Below are 10938 nucleotides of genomic sequence, written 5' to 3' on the forward strand. Positions count from 1 at the left end.
CCTTTGCCTTGCCCACCACTGCTCCCCTTTAATGCCAACTTCTGAAAGTCCAAACTCCCTGTGAGGCTCTGAGAACAGACCTTGGCTGGTGAGACAGGACTCAACATCCAAATGAGGCGAATCCTCCCGGAAGGTTTGGGAGAGCCCACCCTGAGCAGTCCTGACCAGTACCAGCTGAAAAAAAGAGCAGCCTGTGAGTGGATTTAATAACTTTTCATATTTAAAATTGCCTTGTCATTTGAGTAATGAGCTCTCTGTGCTTTCTGCTGGAAAAGATCACCGTGGAGCTTTATTTTTGGTGGGGTACCCACTTGGGCAGCCCAGGTGTGTTGCTAACTGAACCCAAATTATTAACCTTAATACAATTTTTAAACAATTATTAAGCTAATCGGATGCAAATTAAACAAAATGAACCTATAAATATATGTGTTTTTCAAATTAGTAATTGGATTTTTTGATGATCTTTGGCTTGACATTGATAAGCTGCTTCTCATAACAGTCTAATTAGGCAATATGTAAACTTTGGCATTCGGTTCTGTCCTAGTGGCTTTTTCAAATGATGTTTGTAAAATTTGCAATTTCATATTACAGATTAAAAATTAAAAACTGCAGGAGGCTAACATTAAAATGAGAATTCATTTCATGGAAAGCCCTGTAGACAAAATTCACCCTAATAGAATTGTGCATAAGGGGCTGCAAATCATGATCTATAGTTACACAGGGGAAGGCTTGTCAAAACCAGTATTGTTGGCCTGTAGTTCTATTCACAGTATTAAACCCATCAGTGGAGTCACTTTGGGGAAAATGCGAACATTATCAAAGAACAGTAAATTAGCAAGAAATTAAAGCATATACCCTTGCATTTCCAAAACAAAAGATCCCTTCATTAAAAACCTTTCATCAGTGGTTTAATATTCATAGCAGTAATTTGCATAACTAAATCAGTTTTCACTGATGAGAGACGACCAAAGTTTTTTTTTTTTTTTTTAATTTTTTTTTCTTCACTAATTTCTTTTTTGAATGAGCTCTCTAGTTTTTTGATTAAAATTTCACACCAGTAGTTGAGCAAAATTGAATACATGACTTCACTGTATTTGTGAGCATCCTCCTTTTCAAGCCCGGGGTTAAATGCTGCTGCTGGGTGAAAAGCAAAACCTGGGCTTGCTTTGTTTGCCTCCATCCCTCCTGTGCCTCCCATCCCCGTGTCCCGGCCAAACTCCAGCCCCAAACCCCACATTTATTGGGATTTTATTGCCTTTTCCTCGCTCCTGTACCTGTCCATAAACATAAACACACAGCAGGGGGATGATACAGGTGAAGCAGAAATAAAGAAAAGTCATTTGAGTGCACTGTAAGAACTTTCTCTGAAAGTAAAACCCTTTTTCTAAGTCCTTTTTTGTGTTTTCCAAGGACCAATTCCCTTGTGAGAAGCAGGGAGGGAAGAGGGAACAAGTTTGCCTTAGGGAATGAAGACTGAAAAGTCTTTTTCAGTGTAAATCATCTATTTTTCAGGAACTATTTCAAGGTGTTGATGATCTTTAAGGTCTTTTCCAACCTGAACGATTCTATGATACTATGTGAAATAAAAGGATGTTGTGCTGGCTGAGTAGCCTTTAATAGAAATTATTTTGGGAAATAACGAGATTTAATTCATTAAGAGATACAGTGGGCAACCAGTTGTGCAATATTTACATGTAGGCTCTCTGGGCACTGATTCATCCGTCTGAAATAATCAAATTTATTGGAATTCTGCCTTGTCCTTAGTCACAGAAAACGACAGTAACAACAATTAGCAAGGACTTTATTTCTCCTCTTATCCAAACTTTTGGTCATTTATTATTACAACTGGATAGAACTACTTTGAATAATTAAGGATGCAAAGGGAAAGATTTAGGTTTTTAAAGTTTTGATCTCCTGAAATGTTTCTGCTCTAATCAGCAAACATTATTTCATACAATTCTGATCTATTAACTCTAATTAATATCAAAGTAGATATTGGCAGTCCCTTCCAAGTTTTTCCTCCATTTTTAAAGAAAGATCTTGACAGAGAAGGACCTTGTCTTCGTAATAACAAAGGTTATTGTGGGATTTTTGTGTTTTTCTGATGTTTCTTTGAATGGTTCATTCCATGAGAACTACTTTATTATTTACTTTCACTCCAGAGTGGTGACAACAATCAATTGTTGTTAACTTTGATTATTTTTTTTTCATTCCAACTGTGGAGCAATGAAAAAAAAATTGAAAGTAACCACAATTGATTGTTGTTTTTATTAATAAAATCAAGTAAATCATTAATTTATTTCCAAGAACACCAAAGTGTCCTTTGGTTGTTTCAAAAGGCAGGGCAGGAATGACCAGAAAGGTGCTCCACTAATAATGAATGATCATTAAAATTCCTTAAAAAAGAAGCACGGGAACCCCTCTAAAATAAAAATTATATAATCTATCTGCAAAAATAAATGGCAGGACTCACTTTGGGGAGGTTCATGGAGAATTGGCTCCCGTGGGAGCCACGCTGGAGCAGGGAAGGCTCCAAGCCCTGAGGAGAAGGAACAGAGGGTGAAGAGCTGCTGAGCTTCTCTGTGTCCCTCCTGCCCAGCTCAGCAGGGATGGAGCAGCTTGGGTGGGTCCCTGGGTCAAACCACCCCACCTGGGCTTTGGGCCAGCCCCAATCCATGGAATGTTGTCCTACAAAACATCCTGGATGTGCTGGGAGCAGCCCTTGGTGATTCGGGTCTGAGTCCTGCTCTGGATGCTCCAGGTGTGGCAGTTGATGGTACCAAGGTGATAATTTGGAATATTTTTCATGAAAATTCAGCAAGGAGGTTTCTCTTGGAGCAAATCCCCAAAGCTGGTGCCCCATGGGCTGAACACTTCCCAACGTTCCCTGATGCCAAATCTGGACAGCTCTCAGTCCAAGGGCAGGAATTATTTCCTCATAGAATCCCAGTTTGGGTTGGAAAGGACCCCAAATCCCACCCAGTGCCCCCCTGCCATGGCAGGGACCCCTCCCACTGTCCCAGCTGCTCCAGCCCCAGTGTCCAGCCTGGCTTTGGGCACTGCCAGGGATCCAGGGGCAGCCACAGCTGCTCTGGGAATTCCAGCCCAGCCCTGCCCACCCTGCCAGGGATCAATTCCTGCACAATATCCCATCCAAATTTCTCCTTTTTCTTAAGCCTTGCCCATTTTAATATAAATTTGCAGCCCATGTATGAGAAAAGCAGAGCAAACTTCATTAAAAGCCCACCAAAATCCAAATGATGAATAGCCTTCATTTAAAAACCCAAATTTCAGTCTGCATGTTCTGTGTCAATCATCTAAAAGACAAGACAGAACTAAAAAAAGGCAGAAAGATTTGTTATTTTATTTATTTATGCAACTCTCATAAGCTTGGGCAATGAAACTCTGACTGCAGTTTAAGGATATATATAAAAATGATAAAGGCTGAAATTTTGGTTTTTATTATTGATTTATTCCTAGTAAGACTTATATTACCTAAATTATTTATATTGATATAAAAGTTAATGCATCTAATATTGCTAAACTAGAGAATTCACTAAAAAATAAATTTAAGTGCACAGATTGCTACAATTAATATCTTTGCATAGTGATGAATCATAAATGTGTGGAATCCCTGTTTTAAACTGCAAGCTGAGATATTTGGGGAGGTAAATTTGCAATGTGTTAAGTGACAGGTTAAAATCAACTTGGTTCTAAATCTCCTCCGGCTCAATTTTGCAGTGCTAATTGTTATTGTTGTATTCATGACTTCCCAAAAAATGCTCCACACAAAACTTTTTTGTGGTTGGGATTTTTTTTTTTTGTTCTAATGGAATATCATCTGGCTTCCTACAGAAATCCTAGTGGTAGCCCCTGACCCAAATGTACATCAAGAGCTGTTCCCCCATGGCCCTGGCCTATTTATTGCTTTCCTAACGACTCCAGCTCAAACAGGAGCTCAGAACAAAATTGAAAATGAGCTCGGGGTCTTTTTCTACTCCCAATTTGTTCACTTCCAAAAGCACTACCCAATTTAGCCTGGCTGCTCAGGAGAGGGCAAAGGCTGCCAGTGCAGGGATGCAGGAGGGCAGGGCTGGGATGTGCTGCCGGAGCAGCACCGAGGAGCCCTCCCAGGCTGGGGTGATTCCTCAGCAGGAGAAACCGGAGAAGGCAATAAAAAAAAAGGTTGTTTTTTAATAGTCCCTGCTCAAAATATGTGTGTTTAAATCTGTCATGAGCTCTGGCAGCAGGGCTGGTTATTGCTGAGGAATAAATAGCAATTTTGTGATGTTATCGTATATTATTTATTGATATTATCATATGTTATCAATAGAATATATTGCACTATAATATAATGTATTATATTGTAATATAATTATATTATTATATTCTATTATATTCTATTAAAATATAATATATTATTATAATGTAATAATTATAAAATCATATACTATCAATATAATATATTATACTTGTTATCAATAAGATACGATACTTATACCCTTATTATTCATCGTATCAATATATTATCAATAAGATAATATACATATTATCAATATACTTATATTTATCAAGATGCTACTGAATTTTATTTTTCATAACATAAATATATTATCAATAAGATAATATACTTATTATCAATATATTATCAATATACTTATATTTTTCCAGGTGCTGCTGGGTTTTATTATTGATAATATAAATATATTATCAATAATATACTTATTATCAATATATTATCAATATACTTATATTTATCCAGGTGCTGCTGGGTTGTGAAGGTGGGAAACACCTGATCAGAGGTGCATTTTATCAGGAAAATATTCCTGTTTTCATTTGTGGTTTGTGCTGGGGAACTCCTTGTCTTGTACATAATTCGGGGCTTTGCTGCTCAGAGAAAAGGGTTGTGGTGGAAAAAAAAAAGATGCTTCACACTCTTATTGCCCACTGAAAAGTTTGTTTTTAACTGGTTGCCCAGAAGGAAAAGATGTATTTTAGTTTATTTTATTTTACTTTATATTACTGTATTTCATTATTTAAATTAATTTCATTATTTTACTTCATTTTACTCTATTTTACTCAATTATTTTACTCTATTTCATTATTTTACTTTATTTCATTATTTTACTTCATTTTGCTCTATTTTACTCTATTATTTTACTTTATTTCATTATTTTACTTCATTTTGCTCTATTTTATGCTATTATTATTTTACTTTATTTAATTTTTATTTTCCACAGAGGCATGGCTTGCTTTGAATGGTTTGCACCCATGCCTTTTCAGAATGGACAAAAAATCATGTCAAGGTAGGTAAGTGAATACTGACCTGGGAAAAAACCTGTAAATAAAAAGTGAAAAAAAAATAGGTCTTATTTTTGTACTAGTGGAAAATCTTGAAAAGAAAATTTAGCATTAGGTTTGTGTGGAATTTTTAGAGGAATATCTGGAGTAGCTTTTGCTTTTCAGGGCTTGTTCTTCTGCTCCAGGAGAGCAGCTCTGGATCACCTGCCCTGATTCAGTAAATGTCCATTAGCAGTTTGATTTAGAAATAAAACAAATGCTGTAGAAATCAAAAGAGACACACAGGAAAACTTTCCTGCTTTAAATTAGGAGTAAAACCAACTCGTTAAACCCAAAAACGCCCACAAAGTGTAAGAGAAATCCAAAATTAAAGATTTAAAAATGAAAGCCAAAACTCCATCAAGGTTTTGGTTTGCTTGAGGTATTGATGGAGTGGCAAAAAAGCCACACACAAATATTACAAATATTTCTTCAGACTTCATTCCTGTTTTCTCCTGACATTTCTCACATGGATTTGGTGTCAGGAGACACCCAGCACTCGGGTGCTCATCTGGGTAGAAATCAAATCACACCTTTAATAATAATTCTCATCATTAATATTTAATTTTTTTAATAGTTTTGCTTTGAAAACATTGAGGTAGCCTTGTTTCACCTGTGCTTTTAAGGAGCACTTCTTTAAAATGCCTGTACTTGAATCTGGGATTTATATGGATGGCACAGGAAAGAGACTTCCTGCTACAATTAATCATGGAAGTTTTTACTCTTGGTAGGTAAAAAAATCTATTCCATGCACAGGTATAAATATTTTTAAAATAGGGATGGATGATTCTCAAGAATTTAGTATGAATTATACGGCTACAATTTTTTTAAAATTTTTTTTTTTTTAATTTAAATGAATGGATCTGTCTTTAGAAAAGCCAAAGTAACGAAATGTGAATGAAGTATTTGTTCTAGGATTTTGATCTTCTTGCAAAATTGTAAGATTTTTCTTAGAGATTCTCACCTTTTCCTTTTGGCCAAGAAGCCCTGGGTTGTTCCAGGCATTGTCACATTAATGAAAACCAAAGAGATTAAACCCAGCCCAGCTGCAGCTACTTTCTGTTCTTCCCAAATCCTGCCCTCACTGGGATCAGCCTGCAAACAAAATTAACTTTTCCCCCTCCCTCTGTCATTCCTTTCAGGTAAAATATCCTGGGAAGAAAATAACAAATATTTCCTGCCAGCTGTGAGTATCTAAGGCACAACTGGAAATGCAGGAGTTCTGTAGGTTTGGCAACTGGGGGTGTTCAGGAAATATTCCCAGGATATTCCCAAAAGAAAGTGAAAACAGAACCGAGGTATAATTACAATAAGAATTTGTATTTTTATATACAGCGTGATGGGGAGTGACACTTGAAGTTTTGTCTTTGTTTTCTTTGAGTTTAAAAATGCTGAATTCGATGTAGAAATCTATTTTTACAGAACTAAGGATTTCTAATTTTTTAGAAGATCCTTAGGACCACAGGCTGTGAGTGGGTGATTCACTATGAGGAGAAAAGGAGAGAACAAATTCACCACTTTGCTGCCAGGATGTGGATTTGATCCATCCAATTCCCCAGCAAATGCCCAGGGCTGCCCTTCCTGGATCTCCAGGACATTCCTGCTGGAAATGTGTTCCTCAGGGGGGTTTCTCCATGAAAAATGCTGCCCTTTTGGATCTCCAGGACATTCCTGGTGGAAATGTGTTCCTTGTGTTCCTCAGGGTGGCTACTCCCTGAAAAATGCTGCCCTTTTGGATCTCCAGGACATTCCTGCTGGAAATGTGTTCCTCAGGGTGGTTTCTCCACCCTCTGGGCTGGAAGTGCTGCCCAAAGTGAAACTTTGGCTCATCACTTCCTGCTGCAAATGCCACAGGATCTCCTGCAGGGAGGAGGCAGCTCCAGGCTTGCTGCCAAAGAGCTTTGACCTTGTCTTAGGCATTGTTTGATGTCTTCTTTCCCTGTTTTTACAAACTCCAGGACTGCTGGAGGCTCCCAAGGTCTTGGGGCCACCTCATTTTGATGCCCCAGCTCAGGACTGACTCCGAAAGGGACAAATTTCTCGTACAATCAGCACATCCATCCTTCCATTCCCTTCCACGCTCCCATGGCAGCACTGCAGGCAGATGTGACACCCTGAAGCCCATTTTTAGATGCTCAGCTTGGAGCTTTTCCAGGAATCCTTCAGGATAGAGAAAAAAGAAACAGCCAAACCATGGCATATCCACATGGTTGGGCTCCTTTCCCCAAGTTGGGGAGAAATTAATCCAGTGGCTCATTCATTCCAAAAGAATTTATTCCCTACAACTGTTTTGGGTTTGCTTGACAAGGTTTTGGGAGTTTCTGGGAGAAGCTGCTGGAAATTTTTCCCATTTCCCACAGAACCAGTTCCAGCTCTAGTACAGGACAAGGAGTTCCTCCAGCACAAGGGACTAATGAAAGCAGGGATGTTTTTCCTGATAAAATGCACCTCTGATCAGGTGTTCCCCACCTTGATAAATAACTCCAGGATGGAGCCACTGCTGGCCAAGCTGCGCCCAGCTGGGATGGGGGCAGCAGCTCTGGGATAACGGGGTTTGGAAGGGGATGGAAAACCCTGCACAAGCTCAGCTGGACAGGGGAGTGAGGATGGGCAGGAGGAGCAGCAGTGAGGAAGGAGTGTCGGAGTCCAGGAATCCCTCTGGCTGCCCTGGCTGCCTCCAGACCCTGGCAGGGGCTCGGAGACCTTGGCACGAAGTCAAAAACATATTTGGCTTTGATTTTAGTCTGTGGAAAAAGCTGCCAATTTTGTGTGAGGAATTACAAGCCACAAGGGTTTGAGTGGTGTGGTAGTTGAATTAACACAGGGTGAAAAAGTAGAATTTTGGGGTTTTTAGAATGGGGTTGAGGGGGTACAAAATGGAGGAATTTGGGCATGTCCTGACCTTCTTCTCCTTCTCCTTGCCCTCCATGCCTTGCTGTGCTGGTGACACTTTTCTGTTGGTTCAAGGCACAGACACACTGTCCAACATAAATGACAGATATTGGCACGTTATTGCAAACATGGCACAGGCAGTTTTTGGTATAAAATGCAAACACCCCTGAGGGCAGACAGAATGCCATGGCCGAGCTGCTGGCCAGAGCTCAGCAGGGCAGAGAGAGAATGTTCTGGAGAAGGGAAAATAACCTTGAGAAGCTGATCCTACACATTCAGACTCCTCCTTTGGTTGCATGGGCTGAGAAAAAAGGACTTTTACACTCTTGGGGTCATCCCAACACCCAGACCCTGAGAAGGGAGGGGCAGGAGCTGTCCCTGCAGCCTTGGAAAGGGACCCAGGCTGAGGGGGATAAACTGACCCCAGCCCCACTCCCCACCCTGTGCCTCTGGGAACGGGGAGCCAGAGAAAACAGGGAGTGAAGTTGAGCCAGGTACAAGAGAGGGGTGGGGGGGATGTGTTTTAAGATTTGGTTTGTAATTCTCATTTTCCTGCCCTGATTTGATTGGTGATAAATTAAATTCATTTCCCCAAGTCGAAGCTGTTGTGCCCATGAGGGTGAGGGGTGGGTGATCTCTCCCTGTCCTTATCTCCACCCTTGAGATTTTGGTTGTATTTTCTCTCCCCTGCCCAGCTGATGGAGTGGCTTTGATGGCACCAGCCAGGATCAAGCCTCCACCACCACAACTTTATTGTCACTGCTGCAAACTGTGCATTCTTTGCTGTTAAAAAAAACCAAAAACATAGATAATCAAGTCAGAGTATTGAAAAGTGGCTGCTGTGCATGGGGAGTTAGTATATTTTATCCAAAATTTCACAGATTTAATGTAAATAGTTCACAAACTCAAGTGGCTCCCCAGATTTAAGGCTGCCAAAAATCCATGGTGACACAAAGGGCTGGAGTCCCTCTCTCCAGAGAAGTGCATTTGGTGCTTGCTCAAAACCAAAAATGAGCTGTGGCACTTTCTGTGGCCAGAACTTAATTTTGGATCAGCTTACTTTATCTGCAAGCTCCATTCCTGGAGCTCCATTTCTGTAAATATTTTAACAGAGTTGTTTTCTATGAGTGTTTGTACCAATTGTAAATTTTTAAAAAATGTTTTGGTTTGTGCTTCAAAAAGCTCTTTCAATTAAAAAAAAATCACATTGAGGTAAACGAGAATTAAACTTTAAAACATCTTTGCATTATCCAAAATGAAAGGTAAGGTGTTGATCAAAGGTTTCACCTTTATAATTAGGTACAGCTATAGGAACTTAGAAACTTTTCAGTTTCTGAGTATCACATCTAAGCAGATTTTGTAGTGGTGGATTATGGAGAAACCCCCAAAATTGTGTGTAAATCTCTGAGAGAATCATTGGTGATCCCGACTTTTTAACTGCAGCTTGGAAATAGAGCTTGGGAATTGAAAATGTTTTTCCTATCTTCCTCTCTGAAGTTGTAATTCCCACGATCAGGGGTTTATTTGTCTCCTGTTTGAGCTCTGTTCCCCTTTGGTGACTTGTGCCAGGTGGGTGAGAAATGATAGAAAATCTGGGCACGACTTTCCTCCCATACACTGCAATTCCCATTAATTGCTGTAATTCTTTCTTTGATTGGGGCATCTTTATTTGTTCTATTTTTCATCAAGTGTCTCAAGAACCTCCCGTGCTACCTGTGATGCACCAAATACCCAAAGATTTCACTTCTTTTCTTAGCCCTTAACACTTTTCAAGGGGAATTTCATCTTCTGCTTCACATAATGCTTCCTATCCTGCTGCTACTTCCTGTATATTTTTGTGGGCCTCTCCCGCAGTTAGGATGACAATACTATTATTATTATTATTATTATTATTATTATTATTATTATTATTATTATTATTTTGTTTTATTTTATTATATTTTGGCCTTTATTTGATTTAAATTTAAGTTTTATTATTATTAAAATTTTTATTATTATTACAGTTTTTGTTATTGTTGTTATTATTGTTGTTATTAATAATAATTAATATTATTATCTATACTCGCACAGTTTCACACTCTGGGGGCAGTGAGAGACCAGGAAATCTGTCCTAAAAATCCAGGGCAGGAGCAGCCCCTGGATCAGTGTCACCACCTGGACAATGCAGCAGTTAAAGGTGCAAAATTAGCATTTAATTGTTGGTAATTAGGTGTAAAATACCACCTCCCAGTTGCCTTTTTTTACCGGCCACACTGGGGAATTATCAGGTGAATGAATTCTTTCAGTGATGCTTTTTTCCCCCCAAAATCCTCGGTCGAGGGGTGCTGCTTTACAGGAGGAATTTTAGGCTGGATTGGCTTTTCTAAAAGTTCGATAAATTCTCATTTTGAACAGTTTTTCCCCCAGAATCCGGACAGGAATTTTTGCAGGGTGGTGAGAGAGTTGATTTCAGTTCTCATAACCTTCCATCCTGGCCACAGTTCAGGTCGGTGGCTTTATTGGAAAGTTTAAGAATAAAAATAATGTTCCATTTGGGTTATTCAGGTGAGAAAAAGAAGTTTCCAAGGGGAATTCCTAACAGCCCAAATTCCTGGGAGCAAATGGAATTTCTGGTAAATCAGATCTTAATTCAGGTGCTGTTTATCAAGGCCAAGCTTAAGGAGCATTTCTGAGAGTGGCCAAGGAGGGCTGCAGGGATGCCCTGCC

Source organism: Lonchura striata, chromosome 7 (genome assembly GCF_046129695.1).
Source record: "Lonchura striata isolate bLonStr1 chromosome 7, bLonStr1.mat, whole genome shotgun sequence".
Taxonomy (NCBI): domain Eukaryota; kingdom Metazoa; phylum Chordata; class Aves; order Passeriformes; family Estrildidae; genus Lonchura; species Lonchura striata.